Below are 19,875 nucleotides of genomic sequence, written 5' to 3'. Positions count from 1 at the left end.
CGGGGGCCGCCGGCTCCGCCCCCGCCGGGCCCCGCTGCAGGCCCCACCTCCTCAGGCCCCTCCCACCACGGCGCGCGCCGGCGGGGTCGCTCCCCGCCGGCCCGGCCGGCCAGGCGGCCAGAAGGCGGCCCTGGAAGGCAGGCGCACCCCAGACGCTCCCGGGGTGGCTGGCCCGGACCCAGACTCCGCCGCGGGCCCAGTTGCCGTCCTTTCGGCCCGCGAGCCCCTCGACCTGCACCTGGCCGCCCCCACCGGCGCCCAGCCCCGGCGCCGCCACCTGTGTGCCGGTGTGTCCCTCCACAGCTCCCTCCGACAAAAGCCCCCCCCCACCCCGCCCCTCTGGCGTGTCACCGCGGCCGGGTGCGGGAGCGGGATCGAGGGCAGGGGCCGCTTCCCCGGGCCTGCCGGCCACCAGGGGCGGGGTCCTGAGCTCGGCGGGGGGTGTGGGGGCAAGGGTGGCCTTGCCGGGGCTGAGGGGCCGTGGCGACTCATTGGTGGCTCCCGGTGGCTTCGGGCCAGCTGCTGTCGGGCAGGAGGGCCGGCCCGGGCTGCGGCCGGGCTGCGCCTAGGGCCGCGTGGGCGGGCAGGGCCGATGCCCAAGGGACCGCGGGCCCCGGGCCCTGAAGCCTCCGGGGCCACGTCCCTGTGAGCGACGTGCGGGATCTTGGGCGGGGCGCCAAGCGCCGAAGGGTTTGCTGGGTCACGGCCGCCCTGGGCTGGGAGGTGGTCGCCAAACCCTCCGCCGCCGCCCGATACCCGAGACCTCCGTTGCCCCTGCCTGGGCGGGCGAGGGGGCCCTGCCGGGGCGGGCCGGCCGCCAGGCTGGCGTTAAGGCGCCAGCGCCAGCGAAACTGGGCCTCAAGAGGCCGCCCGCGGCCCCCCGCCCCCGTCTACGGCCATACCACCCTGAACGCGCCCGATCTCGTCTGATCTCGGAAGCTAAGCAGGGTCGGGCCTGGTTAGTACTTGGATGGGAGACCGCCTGGGAATACCGGGTGCTGTAGGCTTTTTGCCTCCCGCTCCGCCCGCCTTCTCCTTTACTCGCCCGCGGCGGGGGCCGCCGGCTCCGCCCCCGCCGGGCCCCGCTGCAGGCCCCACCTCCTCAGGCCCCTCCCACCACGGCGCGCGCCGGCGGGGTCGCTCCCCGCCGGCCCGGCCGGCCAGGCGGCCAGAAGGCGGCCCTGGAAGGCAGCCGCACCCCAGACGCTCCCGGGGTGGCTGGCCCGGACCCAGACTCCGCCGCGGGCCCAGTTGCCGTCCTTTCGGCCCGCGAGCCCCTCGACCTGCACCTGGCCGCCCCCACCGGCGCCCAACCCCGGCGCCGCCACCTGTGTGCCGGTGTGTCCCTCCACAGCTCCCTCCGACAAAAGCCCCCCCCCACCCCGCCCCTCTGGCGTGTCACCGCGGCCGGGTGCGGGAGCGGGATCGAGGGCAGGGGCCGCTTCCCCGGGCCTGCCGGCCACCAGGGGCGGGGTCCTGAGCTCGGCGGGGGGTGTGGGGGCAAGGGTGGCCTTGCCGGGGCTGAGGGGCCGTGGCGACTCAATGGTGGCTCCCGGTGGCTTCGGGCCAGCTGCTGTCGGGCAGGAGGGCCGGCCCGGGCTGCGGCCGGGCTGCGCCTAGGGCCGCGTGGGCGGGCAGGGCCGATGCCCAAGGGACCGCGGGCCCCGGGCCCTGAAGCCTCCGGGGCCACGTCCCTGTGAGCGACGTGCGGGATCTTGGGCGGGGCGCCAAGCGCCGAAGGGTTTGCTGGGTCACGGCCGCCCTGGGCTGGGAGGTGGTCGCCAAACCCTCCGCCGCCGCCCGATACCCGAGACCTCCGTTGCCCCTGCCTGGGCGGGCGAGGGGGCCCTGCCGGGGCGGGCCGGCCGCCAGGCTGGCGTTAAGGCGCCAGCGCCAGCGAAACTGGGCCTCAAGAGGCCGCCCGCGGCCCCCCGCCCCCGTCTACGGCCATACCACCCTGAACGCGCCCGATCTCGTCTGATCTCGGAAGCTAAGCAGGGTCGGGCCTGGTTAGTACTTGGATGGGAGACCGCCTGGGAATACCGGGTGCTGTAGGCTTTTTGCCTCCCGCTCCGCCCGCCTTCTCCTTTACTCGCCCGCGGCGGGGGCCGCCGGCTCCGCCCCCGCCGGGCCCCGCTGCAGGCCCCACCTCCTCAGGCCCCTCCCACCACGGCGCGCGCCGGCGGGGTCGCTCCCCGCCGGCCCGGCCGGCCAGGCGGCCAGAAGGCGGCCCTGGAAGGCAGGCGCACCCCAGACGCTCCCGGGGTGGCTGGCCCGGACCCAGACTCCGCCGCGGGCCCAGTTGCCGTCCTTTCGGCCCGCGAGCCCCTCGACCTGCACCTGGCCGCCCCCACCGGCGCCCAGCCCCGGCGCCGCCACCTGTGTGCCGGTGTGTCCCTCCACAGCTCCCTCTGACAAAAGCCCCCCCCCACCCCGCCCCTCTGGCGTGTCACCGCGGCCGGGTGCGGGAGCGGGATCGAGGGCAGGGGCCGCTTCCCCGGGCCTGCCGGCCACCAGGGGCGGGGTCCTGAGCTCGGCGGGGGGTGTGGGGGCAAGGGTGGCCTTGCCGGGGCTGAGGGGCCGTGGCGACTCAATGGTGGCTCCCGGTGGCTTCGGGCCAGCTGCTGTCGGGCAGGAGGGCCGGCCCGGGCTGCGGCCGGGCTGCGCCTAGGGCCGCGTGGGCGGGCAGGGCCGATGCCCAAGGGACCGCGGGCCCCGGGCCCTGAAGCCTCCGGGGCCACGTCCCTGTGAGCGACGTGCGGGATCTTGGGCGGGGCGCCAAGCGCCGAAGGGTTTGCTGGGTCACGGCCGCCCTGGGCTGGGAGGTGGTCGCCAAACCCTCCGCCGCCGCCCGATACCCGAGACCTCCGTTGCCCCTGCCTGGGCGGGCGAGGGGGCCCTGCCGGGGCGGGCCGGCCGCCAGGCTGGCGTTAAGGCGCCAGCGCCAGCGAAACTGGGCCTCAAGAGGCCGCCCGCGGCCCCCCGCCCCCGTCTACGGCCATACCACCCTGAACGCGCCCGATCTCGTCTGATCTCGGAAGCTAAGCAGGGTCGGGCCTGGTTAGTACTTGGATGGGAGACCGCCTGGGAATACCGGGTGCTGTAGGCTTTTTGCCTCCCGCTCCGCCCGCCTTCTCCTTTACTCGCCCGCGGCGGGGGCCGCCGGCTCCGCCCCCGCCGGGCCCCGCTGCAGGCCCCACCTCCTCAGGACCCTCCCACCACGGCGCGCGCCGGCGGGGTCGCTCCCCGCCGGCCCGGCCGGCCAGGCGGCCAGAAGGCGGCCCTGGAAGGCAGGCGCACCCCAGACGCTCCCGGGGTGGCTGGCCCGGACCCAGACTCCGCCGCGGGCCCAGTTGCCGTCCTTTCGGCCCGCGAGCCCCTCGACCTGCACCTGGCCGCCCCCACCGGCGCCCAGCCCCGGCGCCGCCACCTGTGTGCCGGTGTGTCCCTCCACAGCTCCCTCCGACAAAAGCCCCCCCCCACCCCGCCCCTCTGGCGTGTCACCGCGGCCGGGTGCGGGAGCGGGATCGAGGGCAGGGGCCGCTTCCCCGGGCCTGCCGGCCACCAGGGGCGGGGTCCTGAGCTCGGCGGGGGGTGTGGGGGCAAGGGTGGCCTTGCCGGGGCTGAGGGGCCGTGGCGACTCATTGGTGGCTCCCGGTGGCTTCGGGCCAGCTGCTGTCGGGCAGGAGGGCCGGCCCGGGCTGCGGCCGGGCTGCGCCTAGGGCCGCGTGGGCGGGCAGGGCCGATGCCCAAGGGACCGCGGGCCCCGGGCCCTGAAGCCTCCGGGGCCACGTCCCTGTGAGCGACGTGCGGGATCTTGGGCGGGGCGCCAAGCGCCGAAGGGTTTGCTGGGTCACGGCCGCCCTGGGCTGGGAGGTGGTCGCCAAACCCTCCGCCGCCGCCCGATACCCGAGACCTCCGTTGCCCCTGCCTGGGCGGGCGAGGGGGCCCTGCCGGGGCGGGCCGGCCGCCAGGCTGGCGTTAAGGCGCCAGCGCCAGCGAAACTGGGCCTCAAGAGGCCGCCCGCGGCCCCCCGCCCCCGTCTACGGCCATACCACCCTGAACGCGCCCGATCTCGTCTGATCTCGGAAGCTAAGCAGGGTCGGGCCTGGTTAGTACTTGGATGGGAGACCGCCTGGGAATACCGGGTGCTGTAGGCTTTTTGCCTCCCGCTCCGCCCGCCTTCTCCTTTACTCGCCCGCGGCGGGGGCCGCCGGCTCCGCCCCCGCCGGGCCCCGCTGCAGGCCCCACCTCCTCAGGCCCCTCCCACCACGGCGCGCGCCGGCGGGGTCGCTCCCCGCCGGCCCGGCCGGCCAGGCGGCCAGAAGGCGGCCCTGGAAGGCAGCCGCACCCCAGACGCTCCCGGGGTGGCTGGCCCGGACCCAGACTCCGCCGCGGGCCCAGTTGCCGTCCTTTCGGCCCGCGAGCCCCTCGACCTGCACCTGGCCGCCCCCACCGGCGCCCAACCCCGGCGCCGCCACCTGTGTGCCGGTGTGTCCCTCCACAGCTCCCTCCGACAAAAGCCCCCCCCCACCCCGCCCCTCTGGCGTGTCACCGCGGCCGGGTGCGGGAGCGGGATCGAGGGCAGGGGCCGCTTCCCCGGGCCTGCCGGCCACCAGGGGCGGGGTCCTGAGCTCGGCGGGGGGTGTGGGGGCAAGGGTGGCCTTGCCGGGGCTGAGGGGCCGTGGCGACTCAATGGTGGCTCCCGGTGGCTTCGGGCCAGCTGCTGTCGGGCAGGAGGGCCGGCCCGGGCTGCGGCCGGGCTGCGCCTAGGGCCGCGTGGGCGGGCAGGGCCGATGCCCAAGGGACCGCGGGCCCCGGGCCCTGAAGCCTCCGGGGCCACGTCCCTGTGAGCGACGTGCGGGATCTTGGGCGGGGCGCCAAGCGCCGAAGGGTTTGCTGGGTCACGGCCGCCCTGGGCTGGGAGGTGGTCGCCAAACCCTCCGCCGCCGCCCGATACCCGAGACCTCCGTTGCCCCTGCCTGGGCGGGCGAGGGGGCCCTGCCGGGGCGGGCCGGCCGCCAGGCTGGCGTTAAGGCGCCAGCGCCAGCGAAACTGGGCCTCAAGAGGCCGCCCGCGGCCCCCCGCCCCCGTCTACGGCCATACCACCCTGAACGCGCCCGATCTCGTCTGATCTCGGAAGCTAAGCAGGGTCGGGCCTGGTTAGTACTTGGATGGGAGACCGCCTGGGAATACCGGGTGCTGTAGGCTTTTTGCCTCCCGCTCCGCCCGCCTTCTCCTTTACTCGCCCGCGGCGGGGGCCGCCGGCTCCGCCCCCGCCGGGCCCCGCTGCAGGCCCCACCTCCTCAGGCCCCTCCCACCACGGCGCGCGCCGGCGGGGTCGCTCCCCGCCGGCCCGGCCGGCCAGGCGGCCAGAAGGCGGCCCTGGAAGGCAGGCGCACCCCAGACGCTCCCGGGGTGGCTGGCCCGGACCCAGACTCCGCCGCGGGCCCAGTTGCCGTCCTTTCGGCCCGCGAGCCCCTCGACCTGCACCTGGCCGCCCCCACCGGCGCCCAGCCCCGGCGCCGCCACCTGTGTGCCGGTGTGTCCCTCCACAGCTCCCTCTGACAAAAGCCCCCCCCCACCCCGCCCCTCTGGCGTGTCACCGCGGCCGGGTGCGGGAGCGGGATCGAGGGCAGGGGCCGCTTCCCCGGGCCTGCCGGCCACCAGGGGCGGGGTCCTGAGCTCGGCGGGGGGTGTGGGGGCAAGGGTGGCCTTGCCGGGGCTGAGGGGCCGTGGCGACTCAATGGTGGCTCCCGGTGGCTTCGGGCCAGCTGCTGTCGGGCAGGAGGGCCGGCCCGGGCTGCGGCCGGGCTGCGCCTAGGGCCGCGTGGGCGGGCAGGGCCGATGCCCAAGGGACCGCGGGCCCCGGGCCCTGAAGCCTCCGGGGCCACGTCCCTGTGAGCGACGTGCGGGATCTTGGGCGGGGCGCCAAGCGCCGAAGGGTTTGCTGGGTCACGGCCGCCCTGGGCTGGGAGGTGGTCGCCAAACCCTCCGCCGCCGCCCGATACCCGAGACCTCCGTTGCCCCTGCCTGGGCGGGCGAGGGGGCCCTGCCGGGGCGGGCCGGCCGCCAGGCTGGCGTTAAGGCGCCAGCGCCAGCGAAACTGGGCCTCAAGAGGCCGCCCGCGGCCCCCCGCCCCCGTCTACGGCCATACCACCCTGAACGCGCCCGATCTCGTCTGATCTCGGAAGCTAAGCAGGGTCGGGCCTGGTTAGTACTTGGATGGGAGACCGCCTGGGAATACCGGGTGCTGTAGGCTTTTTGCCTCCCGCTCCGCCCGCCTTCTCCTTTACTCGCCCGCGGCGGGGGCCGCCGGCTCCGCCCCCGCCGGGCCCCGCTGCAGGCCCCACCTCCTCAGGCCCCTCCCACCACGGCGCGCGCCGGCGGGGTCGCTCCCCGCCGGCCCGGCCGGCCAGGCGGCCAGAAGGCGGCCCTGGAAGGCAGGCGCACCCCAGACGCTCCCGGGGTGGCTGGCCCGGACCCAGACTCCGCCGCGGGCCCAGTTGCCGTCCTTTCGGCCCGCGAGCCCCTCGACCTGCACCTGGCCGCCCCCACCGGCGCCCAGCCCCGGCGCCGCCACCTGTGTGCCGGTGTGTCCCTCCACAGCTCCCTCCGACAAAAGCCCCCCCCCACCCCGCCCCTCTGGCGTGTCACCGCGGCCGGGTGCGGGAGCGGGATCGAGGGCAGGGGCCGCTTCCCCGGGCCTGCCGGCCACCAGGGGCGGGGTCCTGAGCTCGGCGGGGGGTGTGGGGGCAAGGGTGGCCTTGCCGGGGCTGAGGGGCCGTGGCGACTCATTGGTGGCTCCCGGTGGCTTCGGGCCAGCTGCTGTCGGGCAGGAGGGCCGGCCCGGGCTGCGGCCGGGCTGCGCCTAGGGCCGCGTGGGCGGGCAGGGCCGATGCCCAAGGGACCGCGGGCCCCGGGCCCTGAAGCCTCCGGGGCCACGTCCCTGTGAGCGACGTGCGGGATCTTGGGCGGGGCGCCAAGCGCCGAAGGGTTTGCTGGGTCACGGCCGCCCTGGGCTGGGAGGTGGTCGCCAAACCCTCCGCCGCCGCCCGATACCCGAGACCTCCGTTGCCCCTGCCTGGGCGGGCGAGGGGGCCCTGCCGGGGCGGGCCGGCCGCCAGGCTGGCGTTAAGGCGCCAGCGCCAGCGAAACTGGGCCTCAAGAGGCCGCCCGCGGCCCCCCGCCCCCGTCTACGGCCATACCACCCTGAACGCGCCCGATCTCGTCTGATCTCGGAAGCTAAGCAGGGTCGGGCCTGGTTAGTACTTGGATGGGAGACCGCCTGGGAATACCGGGTGCTGTAGGCTTTTTGCCTCCCGCTCCGCCCGCCTTCTCCTTTACTCGCCCGCGGCGGGGGGGCCGCCGGCTCCGCCCCCGCCGAGCCCCGCTGCAGGCAGTAGTCAAGGTGGGTTTACCTGCCCGAGCAGGAAGCTTGGGCGATGGCAGAAGTGGGAAGAAACTCTTGAGCACAGGTTCTTGGGATCCACGGAGCAGCGCATGCACATGCGATGGGTGCCTACACAGCTGGCTTGCTTGTCTGTGGGGAAAGGCGAGATGGGTCAGGGCCTGGGTTCCTGAGGGGCTGAGAATCAAGGCAGGGATAGAAGAAAGGGGACAGGCCCACATCCCCTGAACCCACGCCGGCGCCCACTCACCTTTGTGGAAAATACGATTGAAAAGTGCCCGCAAGAATCTCTTCAGATGCCTCCAGAGTTGAGGCAAGAAGGGGAGGGGGGAGGCCGGGAGCAGGGTGAGCCCTGAAATCCAACCCTTGTCCCGGTCACACCCCAGCAGCCCTCCCACCTCAGCCCCTTCAAGACCCCAGGGCTCCCCCAACCGCGCTGCACAGATCCTGCCCTGACCATAGTCACCATGTTGATCCCCACGTTGAGCAAGATGAAGCTGACCGGGATCAGAAGAATTGAGTATCCTTGCTCCTGGCATTTCCTGGGGATGGGGCCAGTGAACGGCTCGGCTCGGTAGTAGTTTCGCTCACCCATGGCCGTTGGTCCCAGGACTGCCTGGGCCCTCTGCCCTCCAGTTTTAACTGGGAGCCAGACTGGGTCATAATGGGGCAGGTGGTGAGGTCACAGTGAGGGAGGGGGATGAAAAGGAGGGCCCAGAGTGGCATTCCCTGGTAACCAGGGTCAGGTAAGCTGAGCCTGGACAGTCAAACAGGGCCCGGTGGCCGGCATACATCCCCTCGAGCGGTCATTCATTCGCTCACCGCCCGCTGACTCACTTGTTCAAATGACACATTGCGTCTCTTGGCCCCTCTTGAGACTAGGAAGACCTTGGCCTCAGAGGCCTGCTGAAGGCCTGGCTGGAGTCCAGAGCCTCAGCCTTCTTCATGCCCTTCACTGGGCCTGGAGCTGGACCTGCCCAGATGTGGAACCTCCCAGTTTGGAAGCAACTTCTTGTATGAGGCTCTCTGTGGACAGGGACAGCTGAGACACAGAGGAGGTGCCCAGAGACCAGGGGTTTGGAGTCTGCAGCTGCAGATGTACTTAGTGCATGGTATAGGACCAGGAGGGGCCTGCTGGCAGAACTGTGGCCACTAAACCAAAGGGACCCTCAGGCCAAGAAGGGGACACTGGCTTCTTATTGCAGGAAGCCAAGCGCAGGGACCCAGGCTGGCAGAAGGAGTGGCGCTTCCAAGCCACAGACCACCAATGTTTCCTGGACTCTGGCGCTCTTTATTCCTCTCTCCATGCCCTGCCGCCCCCTGCCCCTGCCCCCATTTGCTGCTGGTAAGTTCACTTTCCCAGTCTGGCTCCCGTGCAGAGAGGGCCTGGAGGCCGAGGTGGAAGGTAGCAGCGAGTTGGCCCGCGCTTGGCCCTCCTGCGGTTGCCGCTTCAGCACCAGACTGTCATACACCTGGTAGTTGGCATTGCCTCCCGGGTTCCGGCTGAGTGGCATGAAGGTGGGCGGGGGTGGAGGGTGCTCGGTAGCCTGGACGTCGGGCAGGAGGTGAGAGGGGCGGAGGAGCAGCGCTGAGCTGGGAGCCGGGGCCCGCTGGTCCGAGGCCTCGGCCAGTACCGTGAGGGAGGCGGAGGTGGCCACAGGGCGCCGCAAGGGCAGGATCTCAGCCCATTCGGCCGCCGGGTGCCGCACCTCGTGGGGATCGCGGGAGTAATCCAAGTGTCCCGTGGAGGGATGCAGGCTGCGGTTGGACTCGCTGTGAGCACAGCTGGGGAGGCTACGTCTGTGGGCCGGTGGGGTGTCGCGCTACCAGGCGTCGGGCCGGTAGACCCGAGGCAACAGAGCGGATGGAGGCTCAGAGCCCTCCAGACCCAGACTCCGCCATGGGCCCAGTTGCCGTCCTTTCGGCCCGCGAGCCCCTCGACCTGCACCTGGCCGCCCCCACCGGCGCCCAGCCCCGGCGCCGCCACCTGTGTGCCGGTATGTCCCTCCACAGCTCCCTCCGTCAAAAGCCCCCCCCCACCCCGCCCCTCTGGCGTGTCACCGCGGCCGGGTGCGGGAGCGGGATCGAGGGCAGGGGCCGCTTCCCCGGGCCTGCCGGCCACCAGGGGCGGGGTCCTGAGCTCGGCGGGGGGTGTGGGGGCAAGGGTGGCCTTGCCGGGGCTGAGGGGCCGTGGCGACTCAATGGTGGCTCCCGGTGGCTTCGGGCCAGCTGCTGTCGGGCAGGAGGGCCGGCCCGGGCTGCGGCCGGGCTGCGCCTAGGGCCGCGTGGGCGGGCAGGGCCGATGCCCAAGGGACCGCGGGCCCCGGGCCCTGAAGCCTCCGGGGCCACGTCCCTGTGAGCGACGTGCGGGATCTTGGGCGGGGCGCCAAGCGCCGAAGGGTTTGCTGGGTCACGGCCGCCCTGGGCTGGGAGGTGGTCGCCAAACCCTCCGCCGCCGCCCGATACCCGAGACCTCCGTTGCCCCTGCCTGGGCGGGCGAGGGGGCCCTGCCGGGGCGGGCCGGCCGCCAGGCTGGCGTTAAGGCGCCAGCGCCAGCGAAACTGGGCCTCAAGAGGCCGCCCGCGGCCCCCCGCCCCCGTCTACGGCCATACCACCCTGAACGCGCCCGATCTCGTCTGATCTCGGAAGCTAAGCAGGGTCGGGCCTGGTTAGTACTTGGATGGGAGACCGCCTGGGAATACCGGGTGCTGTAGGCTTTTTGCCTCCCGCTCCGCCCGCCTTCTCCTTTACTCGCCCGCGGCGGGGGGGCCGCCGGCTCCGCCCCCGCCGAGCCCCGCTGCAGGCAGTAGTCAAGGTGGGTTTACCTGCCCGAGCAGGAAGCTTGGGCGATGGCAGAAGTGGGAAGAAACTCTTGAGCACAGGTTCTTGGGATCCACGGAGCAGCGCATGCACATGCGATGGGTGCCTACACAGCTGGCTTGCTTGTCTGTGGGGAAAGGCGAGATGGGTCAGGGCCTGGGTTCCTGAGGGGCTGAGAATCAAGGCAGGGATAGAAGAAAGGGGACAGGCCCACATCCCCTGAACCCACGCCGGCGCCCACTCACCTTTGTGGAAAATACGATTGAAAAGTGCCCGCAAGAATCTCTTCAGATGCCTCCAGAGTTGAGGCAAGAAGGGGAGGGGGGAGGCCGGGAGCAGGGTGAGCCCTGAAATCCAACCCTTGTCCCGGTCACACCCCAGCAGCCCTCCCACCTCAGCCCCTTCAAGACCCCAGGGCTCCCCCAACCGCGCTGCACAGATCCTGCCCTGACCATAGTCACCATGTTGATCCCCACGTTGAGCAAGATGAAGCTGACCGGGATCAGAAGAATTGAGTATCCTTGCTCCTGGCATTTCCTGGGGATGGGGCCAGTGAACGGCTCGGCTCGGTAGTAGTTTCGCTCACCCATGGCTGTTGGTCCCAGGACTGCCTGGGCCCTCTGCCCTCCAGTTTTAACTGGGAGCCAGACTGGGTCATAATGGGGCAGGTGGTGAGGTCACAGTGAGGGAGGGGGATGAAAAGGAGGGCCCAGAGTGGCATTCCCTGGTAACCAGGGTCAGGTAAGCTGAGCCTGGACAGTCAAACAGGGCCCGGTGGCCGGCATACATCCCCTCGAGCGGTCATTCATTCGCTCACCGCCCGCTGACTCACTTGTTCAAATGACACATTGCGTCTCTTGGCCCCTCTTGAGACTAGGAAGACCTTGGCCTCAGAGGCCTGCTGAAGGCCTGGCTGGAGTCCAGAGCCTCAGCCTTCTTCATGCCCTTCACTGGGCCTGGAGCTGGACCTGCCCAGATGTGGAACCTCCCAGTTTGGAAGCAACTTCTTGTATGAGGCTCTCTGTGGACAGGGACAGCTGAGACACAGAGGAGGTGCCCAGAGACCAGGGGTTTGGAGTCTGCAGCTGCAGATGTACTTAGTGCATGGTATAGGACCAGGAGGGGCCTGCTGGCAGAACTGTGGCCACTAAACCAAAGGGACCCTCAGGCCAAGAAGGGGACACTGGCTTCTTATTGCAGGAAGCCAAGCGCAGGGACCCAGGCTGGCAGAAGGAGTGGCGCTTCCAAGCCACAGACCACCAATGTTTCCTGGACTCTGGCGCTCTTTATTCCTCTCTCCATGCCCTGCCGCCCCCTGCCCCTGCCCCCACTTGCTGCTGGTAAGTTCATTTTCCCAGTCTGGCTCCCGTGCAGAGAGGGCCTGGAGGCCGAGGTGGAAGGTAGCAGCGAGTTGGCCCGCGCTTGGCCCTCCTGCGGTTGCCGCTTCAGCACCAGACTGTCATACACCTGGTAGTTGGCATTGCCTCCCGGGTTCCGGCTGAGTGGCATGAAGGTGGGCGGGGGTGGAGGGTGCTCGGTAGCCTGGACGTCGGGCAGGAGGTGAGAGGGGCGGAGGAGCAGCGCTGAGCTGGGAGCCGGGGCCCGCTGGTCCGAGGCCTCGGCCAGTACCGTGAGGGAGGCGGAGGTGGCCACAGGGCGCCGCAAGGGCAGGATCTCAGCCCATTCGGCCGCCGGGTGCCGCACCTCGTGGGGATCGCGGGAGTAATCCAAGTGTCCCGTGGAGGGATGCAGGCTGCGGTTGGACTCGCTGTGAGCACAGCTGGGGAGGCTACGTCTGTGGGCCGGTGGGGTGTCGCGCTACCAGGCGTCGGGCCGGTAGACCCGAGGCACCAGAGCGGATGGAGGCTCAGAGCCCTCCAGACCCAGACTCCGCCATGGGCCCAGTTGCCGTCCTTTCGGCCCGCGAGCCCCTCGACCTGCACCTGGCCGCCCCCACCGGCGCCCAGCCCCGGCGCCGCCACCTGTGTGCCGGTGTGTCCCTCCACAGCTCCCTCCGACAAAAGCCCCCCCCCACCCCGCCCCTCTGGCGTGTCACCGCGGCCGGGTGCGGGAGCGGGATCGAGGGCAGGGGCCGCTTCCCCGGGCCTGCCGGCCACCAGGGGCGGGGTCCTGAGCTCGGCGGGGGGTGTGGGGGCAAGGGTGGCCTTGCCGGGGCTGAGGGGCCGTGGCGACTCAATGGTGGCTCCTGGTGGCTTCGGGCCAGCTGCTGTCGGGCAGGAGGGCCGGCCTGGGCTGCGGCCGGGCTGTGCCTAGGGCCGCGTGGGCGGGCAGGGCCGATGCCCAAGGGACCGCGGGCCCCGGGCCCTGAAGCCTCCGGGGCCACGTCCCTGTGAGCGACGTGCGGGATCTTGGGCGGGGCGCCAAGCGCCGAAGGGTTTGCTGGGTCACGGCCGCCCTGGGCTGGGAGGTGGTCGCCAAACCCTCCGCCGCCGCCCGATACCCGAGACCTCCGTTGCCCCTGCCTGGGCGGGCGAGGGGGCCCTGCCGGGGCGGGCCGGCCGCCAGGCTGGCGTTAAGGCGCCAGCGCCAGCGAAACTGGGCCTCAAGAGGCCGCCCGCGGCCCCCCGCCCCCGTCTACGGCCATACCACCCTGAACGCGCCCGATCTCGTCTGATCTCGGAAGCTAAGCAGGGTCGGGCCTGGTTAGTACTTGGATGGGAGACCGCCTGGGAATACCGGGTGCTGTAGGCTTTTTGCCTCCCGCTCCGCCCGCCTTCTCCTTTACTCGCCCGCGGCGGGGGGGCCGCCGGCTCCGCCCCCGCCGAGCCCCGCTGCAGGCAGTAGTCAAGGTGGGTTTACCTGCCCGAGCAGGAAGCTTGGGCGATGGCAGAAGTGGGAAGAAACTCTTGAGCACAGGTTCTTGGGATCCACGGAGCAGCGCATGCACATGCGATGGGTGCCTACACAGCTGGCTTGCTTGTCTGTGGGGAAAGGCGAGATGGGTCAGGGCCTGGGTTCCTGAGGGGCTGAGAATCAAGGCAGGGATAGAAGAAAGGGGACAGGCCCACATCCCCTGAACCCACGCCGGCGCCCACTCACCTTTGTGGAAAATACGATTGAAAAGTGCCCGCAAGAATCTCTTCAGATGCCTCCAGAGTTGAGGGAAGAAGGGGAGGGGGGAGGCCGGGAGCAGGGTGAGCCCTGAAATCCAACCCTTGTCCCGGTCACACCCCAGCAGCCCTCCCACCTCAGCCCCTTCAAGACCCCAGGGCTCCCCCAACCGCGCTGCACAGATCCTGCCCTGACCATAGTCACCATGTTGATCCCCACGTTGAGCAAGATGAAGCTGACCGGGATCAGAAGAATTGAGTATCCTTGCTCCTGGCATTTCCTGGGGATGGGGCCAGTGAACGGCTCGGCTCGGTAGTAGTTTCGCTCACCCATGGCCGTTGGTCCCAGGACTGCCTGGGCCCTCTGCCCTCCAGTTTTAACTGGGAGCCAGACTGGGTCATAATGGGGCAGGTGGTGAGGTCACAGTGAGGGAGGGGGATGAAAAGGAGGGCCCAGAGTGGCATTCCCTGGTAACCAGGGTCAGGTAAGCTGAGCCTGGACAGTCAAACAGGGCCCGGTGGCCGGCATACATCCCCTCGAGCGGTCATTCATTCGCTCACCGCCCGCTGACTCACTTGTTCAAATGACACATTGCGTCTCTTGGCCCCTCTTGAGACTAGGAAGACCTTGGCCTCAGAGGCCTGCTGAAGGCCTGGCTGGAGTCCAGAGCCTCAGCCTTCTTCATGCCCTTCACTGGGCCTGGAGCTGGACCTGCCCAGATGTGGAACCTCCCAGTTTGGAAGCAACTTCTTGTATGAGGCTCTCTGTGGACAGGGACAGCTGAGACACAGAGGAGGTGCCCAGAGACCAGGGGTTTGGAGTCTGCAGCTGCAGATGTACTTAGTGCATGGTATAGGACCAGGAGGGGCCTGCTGGCAGAACTGTGGCCACTAAACCAAAGGGACCCTCAGGCCAAGAAGGGGACACTGGCTTCTTATTGCAGGAAGCCAAGCGCAGGGACCCAGGCTGGCAGAAGGAGTGGCGCTTCCAAGCCACAGACCACCAATGTTTCCTGGACTCTGGCGCTCTTTATTCCTCTCTCCATGCCCTGCCGCCCCCTGCCCCTGCCCCCACTTGCTGCTGGTAAGTTCATTTTCCCAGTCTGGCTCCCGTGCAGAGAGGGCCTGGAGGCCGAGGTGGAAGGTAGCAGCGAGTTGGCCCGCGCTTGGCCCTCCTGCGGTTGCCGCTTCAGCACCAGACTGTCATACACCTGGTAGTTGGCATTGCCTCCCGGGTTCCGGCTGAGTGGCATGAAGGTGGGCGGGGGTGGAGGGTGCTCGGTAGCCTGGACGTCGGGCAGGAGGTGAGAGGGGCGGAGGAGCAGCGCTGAGCTGGGAGCCGGGGCCCGCTGGTCCGAGGCCTCGGCCAGTACCGTGAGGGAGGCGGAGGTGGCCACAGGGCGCCGCAAGGGCAGGATCTCAGCCCATTCGGCCGCCGGGTGCCGCACCTCGTGGGGATCGCGGGAGTAATCCAAGTGTCCCGTGGAGGGATGCAGGCTGCGGTTGGACTCGCTGTGAGCACAGCTGGGGAGGCTACGTCTGTGGGCCGGTGGGGTGTCGCGCTACCAGGCGTCGGGCCGGTAGACCCGAGGCACCAGAGCGGATGGAGGCTCAGAGCCCTCCAGAACCAGACTCCGCCATGGGCCCAGTTGCCGTCCTTTCGGCCCGCGAGCCCCTCGACCTGCACCTGGCCGCCCCCACCGGCGCCCAGCCCCGGCGCCGCCACCTGTGTGCCGGTGTGTCCCTCCACAGCTCCCTCCGACAAAAGCCCCACCCCCACCCCGCCCCTCTGGCGTGTCACCGCGGCCGGGTGCGGGAGCGGGATCGAGGGCAGGGGCCGCTTCCCCGGGCCTGCCGGCCACCAGGGGCGGGGTCCTGAGCTCGGCGGGGGGTGTGGGGGCAAGGGTGGCCTTGCCGGGGCTGAGGGGCCGTGGCGACTCAATGGTGGCTCCCGGTGGCTTCGGGCCAGCTGCTGTCGGGCAGGAGGGCCGGCCCGGGCTGCGGCCGGGCTGCGCCTAGGGCCGCGTGGGCGGGCAGGGCCGATGCCCAAGGGACCGCGGGCCCCGGGCCCTGAAGCCTCCGGGGCCACGTCCCTGTGAGCGACGTGCGGGATCTTGGGCGGGGCGCCAAGCGCCGAAGGGTTTGCTGGGTCACGGCCGCCCTGGGCTGGGAGGTGGTCGCCAAACCCTCCGCCGCCGCCCGATACCCGAGACCTCCGTTGCCCCTGCCTGGGCGGGCGAGGGGGCCCTGCCGGGGCGGGCCGGCCGCCAGGCTGGCGTTAAGGCGCCAGCGCCAGCGAAACTGGGCCTCAAGAGGCCGCCCGCGGCCCCCCGCCCCCGTCTACGGCCATACCACCCTGAACGCGCCCGATCTCGTCTGATCTCGGAAGCTAAGCAGGGTCGGGCCTGGTTAGTACTTGGATGGGAGACCGCCTGGGAATACCGGGTGCTGTAGGCTTTTTGCCTCCCGCTCCGCCCGCCTTCTCCTTTACTCGCCCGCGGCGGGGGGCCGCCGGCTCCGCCCCCGCCGGGCCCCGCTGCAGGCCCCACCTCCTCAGGCCCCTCCCACCACGGCGCGCGCCGGCGGGGTCGCTCCCCGCCGGCCCGGCTGGCCAGGCGGCCAGAAGGCGGCCCTGGAAGGCAGGCGCACCCCAGACGCTCCCGGGGTGGCTGGCCCGGACCCAGACTCCGCCGCGGGCCCAGTTGCCGTCCTTTCGGCCCGCGAGCCCCTCGACCTGCACCTGGCCGCCCCCACCGGCGCCCAGCCCCGGCGCCGCCACCTGTGTGCCGGTGTGTCCCTCCACAGCTCCCTCCGACAAAAGCCCCCCCCCACCCCGCCCCTCTGGCGTGTCACCGCGGCCGGGTGCGGGAGCGGGATCGAGGGCAGGGGCCGCTTCCCCGGGCCTGCCGGCCACCAGGGGCGGGGTCCTGAGCTCGGCGGGGGGTGTGGGGGCAAGGGTGGCCTTGCCGGGGCTGAGGGGCCGTGGCGACTCATTGGTGGCTCCCGGTGGCTTCGGGCCAGCTGCTGTCGGGCAGGAGGGCCGGCCCGGGCTGCGGCCGGGCTGCGCCTAGGGCCGCGTGGGCGGGCAGGGCCGATGCCCAAGGGACCGCGGGCCCCGGGCCCTGAAGCCTCCGGGGCCACGTCCCTGTGAGCGACGTGCGGGATCTTGGGCGGGGCGCCAAGCGCCGAAGGGTTTGCTGGGTCACGGCCGCCCTGGGCTGGGAGGTGGTCGCCAAACCCTCCGCCGCCGCCCGATACCCGAGACCTCCGTTGCCCCTGCCTGGGCGGGCGAGGGGGCCCTGCCGGGGCGGGCCGGCCGCCAGGCTGGCGTTAAGGCGCCAGCGCCAGCGAAACTGGGCCTCAAGAGGCCGCCCGCGGCCCCCCGCCCCCGTCTACGGCCATACCACCCTGAACGCGCCCGATCTCGTCTGATCTCGGAAGCTAAGCAGGGTCGGGCCTGGTTAGTACTTGGATGGGAGACCGCCTGGGAATACCGGGTGCTGTAGGCTTTTTGCCTCCCGCTCCGCCCGCCTTCTCCTTTACTCGCCCGCGGCGGGGGGGCCGCCGGCTCCGCCCCCGCCGAGCCCCGCTGCAGGCAGTAGTCAAGGTGGGTTTACCTGCCCGAGCAGGAAGCTTGGGCGATGGCAGAAGTGGGAAGAAACTCTTGAGCACAGGTTCTTGGGATCCACGGAGCAGCGCATGCACATGCGATGGGTGCCTACACAGCTGGCTTGCTTGTCTGTGGGGAAAGGCGAGATGGGTCAGGGCCTGGGTTCCTGAGGGGCTGAGAATCAAGGCAGGGATAGAAGAAAGGGGACAGGCCCACATCCCCTGAACCCACGCCGGCGCCCACTCACCTTTGTGGAAAATACGATTGAAAAGTGCCCGCAAGAATCTCTTCAGATGCCTCCAGAGTTGAGGCAAGAAGGGGAGGGGGGAGGCCGGGAGCAGGGTGAGCCCTGAAATCCAACCCTTGTCCCGGTCACACCCCAGCAGCCCTCCCACCTCAGCCCCTTCAAGACCCCAGGGCTCCCCCAACCGCGCTGCACAGATCCTGCCCTGACCATAGTCACCATGTTGATCCCCACGTTGAGCAAGATGAAGCTGACCGGGATCAGAAGAATTGAGTATCCTTGCTCCTGGCATTTCCTGGGGATGGGGCCAGTGAACGGCTCGGCTCGGTAGTAGTTTCGCTCACCCATGGCCGTTGGTCCCAGGACTGCCTGGGCCCTCTGCCCTCCAGTTTTAACTGGGAGCCAGACTGGGTCATAATGGGGCAGGTGGTGAGGTCACAGTGAGGGAGGGGGATGAAAAGGAGGGCCCAGAGTGGCATTCCCTGGTAACCAGGGTCAGGTAAGCTGAGCCTGGACAGTCAAACAGGGCCCGGTGGCCGGCATACATCCCCTCGAGCGGTCATTCATTCGCTCACCGCCCGCTGACTCACTTGTTCAAATGACACATTGCGTCTCTTGGCCCCTCTTGAGACTAGGAAGACCTTGGCCTCAGAGGCCTGCTGAAGGCCTGGCTGGAGTCCAGAGCCTCAGCCTTCTTCATGCCCTTCACTGGGCCTGGAGCTGGACCTGCCCAGATGTGGAACCTCCCAGTTTGGAAGCAACTTCTTGTATGAGGCTCTCTGTGGACAGGGACAGCTGAGACACAGAGGAGGTGCCCAGAGACCAGGGGTTTGGAGTCTGCAGCTGCAGATGTACTTAGTGCATGGTATAGGACCAGGAGGGGCCTGCTGGCAGAACTGTGGCCACTAAACCAAAGGGACCCTCAGGCCAAGAAGGGGACACTGGCTTCTTATTGCAGGAAGCCAAGCGCAGGGACCCAGGCTGGCAGAAGGAGTGGTGCTTCCAAGCCACAGACCACCAATGTTTCCTGGACTCTGGCGCTCTTTATTCCTCTCTCCATGCCCTGCCGCCCCCTGCCCCTGCCCCCATTTGCTGCTGGTAAGTTCACTTTCCCAGTCTGGCTCCCGTGCAGAGAGGGCCTGGAGGCCGAGGTGGAAGGTAGCAGCGAGTTGGCCCGCGCTTGGCCCTCCTGCGGTTGCCGCTTCAGCACCAGACTGTCATACACCTGGTAGTTGGCATTGCCTCCCGGGTTCCGGCTGAGTGGCATGAAGGTGGGCGGGGGTGGAGGGTGCTCGGTAGCCTGGACGTCGGGCAGGAGGTGAGAGGGGCGGAGGAGCAGCGCTGAGCTGGGAGCCGGGGCCCGCTGGTCCAAGGCCTCGGCCAGTACCGTGAGGGAGGCGGAGGTGGCCACAGGGCGCCGCAAGGGCAGGATCTCAGCCCATTCGGCCGCCGGGTGCCGCACCTCGTGGGGATCGCGGGAGTAATCCAAGTGTCCCGTGGAGGGATGCAGGCTGCGGTTGGACTCGCTGTGAGCACAGCTGGGGAGGCTACGTCTGTGGGCCGGTGGGGTGTCGCGCTACCAGGCGTCGGGCCGGTAGACCCGAGGCAACAGAGCGGATGGAGGCTCAGAGCCCTCCAGACCCAGACTCCGCCATGGGCCCAGTTGCCGTCCTTTCGGCCCGCGAGCCCCTCGACCTGCACCTGGCCGCCCCCACCGGCGCCCAGCCCCGGCGCCGCCACCTGTGTGCCGGTATGTCCCTCCACAGCTCCCTCCGTCAAAAGCCCCCCCCCACCCCGCCCCTCTGGCGTGTCACCGCGGCCGGGTGCGGGAGCGGGATCGAGGGCAGGGGCCGCTTCCCCGGGCCTGCCGGCCACCAGGGGCGGGGTCCTGAGCTCGGCGGGGGGTGTGGGGGCAAGGGTGGCCTTGCCGGGGCTGAGGGGCCGTGGCGACTCAATGGTGGCTCCCGGTGGCTTCGGGCCAGCTGCTGTCGGGCAGGAGGGCCGGCCCGGGCTGCGGCCGGGCTGCGCCTAGGGCCGCGTGGGCGGGCAGGGCCGATGCCCAAGGGACCGCGGGCCCCGGGCCCTGAAGCCTCCGGGGCCACGTCCCTGTGAGCGACGTGCGGGATCTTGGGCGGGGCGCCAAGCGCCGAAGGGTTTGCTGGGTCACGGCCGCCCTGGGCTGGGAGGTGGTCGCCAAACCCTCCGCCGCCGCCCGATACCCGAGACCTCCGTTGCCCCTGCCTGGGCGGGCGAGGGGGCCCTGCCGGGGCGGGCCGGCCGCCAGGCTGGCGTTAAGGCGCCAGCGCCAGCGAAACTGGGCCTCAAGAGGCCGCCCGCGGCCGCCCGCGGCCCCCCGCCCCCGTCTACGGCCATACCACCCTGAACGCGCCCGATCTCGTCTGATCTCGGAAGCTAAGCAGGGTCGGGCCTGGTTAGTACTTGGATGGGAGACCGCCTGGGAATACCGGGTGCTGTAGGCTTTTTGCCTCCCGCTCCGCCCGCCTTCTCCTTTACTCGCCCGCGGCGGGGGGGCCGCCGGCTCCGCCCCCGCCGAGCCCCGCTGCAGGCAGTAGTCAAGGTGGGTTTACCTGCCCGAGCAGGAAGCTTGGGCGATGGCAGAAGTGGGAAGAAACTCTTGAGCACAGGTTCTTGGGATCCACGGAGCAGCGCATGCACATGCGATGGGTGCCTACACAGCTGGCTTGCTTGTCTGTGGGGA

At 70.7% G+C, this 19,875-nt stretch overlaps 12 non-coding genes across 12 annotated transcripts; all 12 read left to right on the top strand.

Moving 5' to 3' along the window:
* Positions 1-888: 888 nt before the first annotated feature.
* Positions 889-1,007, top strand: LOC132594802 (5S ribosomal RNA). The gene has a single exon (XR_009560971.1). It is a non-coding gene; the product is annotated as a 5S ribosomal RNA (ribosomal RNA).
* A 932-nt stretch (positions 1,008-1,939) lies between these two features.
* LOC132594801 (5S ribosomal RNA) lies at positions 1,940-2,058 on the top strand. The gene has a single exon (XR_009560970.1). It is a non-coding gene; the product is annotated as a 5S ribosomal RNA (ribosomal RNA).
* A 932-nt stretch (positions 2,059-2,990) lies between these two features.
* LOC132594800 (5S ribosomal RNA) lies at positions 2,991-3,109 on the top strand. The gene has a single exon (XR_009560969.1). It is a non-coding gene; the product is annotated as a 5S ribosomal RNA (ribosomal RNA).
* Positions 3,110-4,041: 932 nt separating this feature from the next.
* LOC132594799 (5S ribosomal RNA) lies at positions 4,042-4,160 on the top strand. The gene has a single exon (XR_009560968.1). It is a non-coding gene; the product is annotated as a 5S ribosomal RNA (ribosomal RNA).
* Positions 4,161-5,092: 932 nt separating this feature from the next.
* On the top strand, positions 5,093-5,211 carry LOC132594798 (5S ribosomal RNA). The gene has a single exon (XR_009560967.1). It is a non-coding gene; the product is annotated as a 5S ribosomal RNA (ribosomal RNA).
* A 932-nt stretch (positions 5,212-6,143) lies between these two features.
* Positions 6,144-6,262, top strand: LOC132594797 (5S ribosomal RNA). The gene has a single exon (XR_009560966.1). It is a non-coding gene; the product is annotated as a 5S ribosomal RNA (ribosomal RNA).
* A 932-nt stretch (positions 6,263-7,194) lies between these two features.
* LOC132594796 (5S ribosomal RNA) lies at positions 7,195-7,313 on the top strand. Its single transcript, XR_009560965.1, has one exon. It is a non-coding gene; the product is annotated as a 5S ribosomal RNA (ribosomal RNA).
* A 2,696-nt stretch (positions 7,314-10,009) lies between these two features.
* Positions 10,010-10,128, top strand: LOC132594795 (5S ribosomal RNA). Its single transcript, XR_009560964.1, has one exon. It is a non-coding gene; the product is annotated as a 5S ribosomal RNA (ribosomal RNA).
* Positions 10,129-12,824: 2,696 nt separating this feature from the next.
* LOC132594794 (5S ribosomal RNA) lies at positions 12,825-12,943 on the top strand. The gene has a single exon (XR_009560963.1). It is a non-coding gene; the product is annotated as a 5S ribosomal RNA (ribosomal RNA).
* Positions 12,944-15,640: 2,697 nt separating this feature from the next.
* On the top strand, positions 15,641-15,759 carry LOC132594792 (5S ribosomal RNA). The gene has a single exon (XR_009560961.1). It is a non-coding gene; the product is annotated as a 5S ribosomal RNA (ribosomal RNA).
* A 933-nt stretch (positions 15,760-16,692) lies between these two features.
* Positions 16,693-16,811, top strand: LOC132594791 (5S ribosomal RNA). Its single transcript, XR_009560960.1, has one exon. It is a non-coding gene; the product is annotated as a 5S ribosomal RNA (ribosomal RNA).
* Positions 16,812-19,517: 2,706 nt separating this feature from the next.
* On the top strand, positions 19,518-19,636 carry LOC132594790 (5S ribosomal RNA). The gene has a single exon (XR_009560959.1). It is a non-coding gene; the product is annotated as a 5S ribosomal RNA (ribosomal RNA).
* The last annotated feature ends 239 nt before the right edge of the window (positions 19,637-19,875 follow it).

This window comes from Globicephala melas, unplaced genomic scaffold, assembly GCF_963455315.2.
Source record: "Globicephala melas unplaced genomic scaffold, mGloMel1.2 SCAFFOLD_309, whole genome shotgun sequence".
In the NCBI taxonomy this organism is placed as follows: Eukaryota; Metazoa; Chordata; class Mammalia; order Artiodactyla; family Delphinidae; genus Globicephala; species Globicephala melas.
The sequence above is the reverse complement of the archived record's forward strand: the minus strand, read 5'-3'. Positions and strand labels throughout refer to the sequence as shown.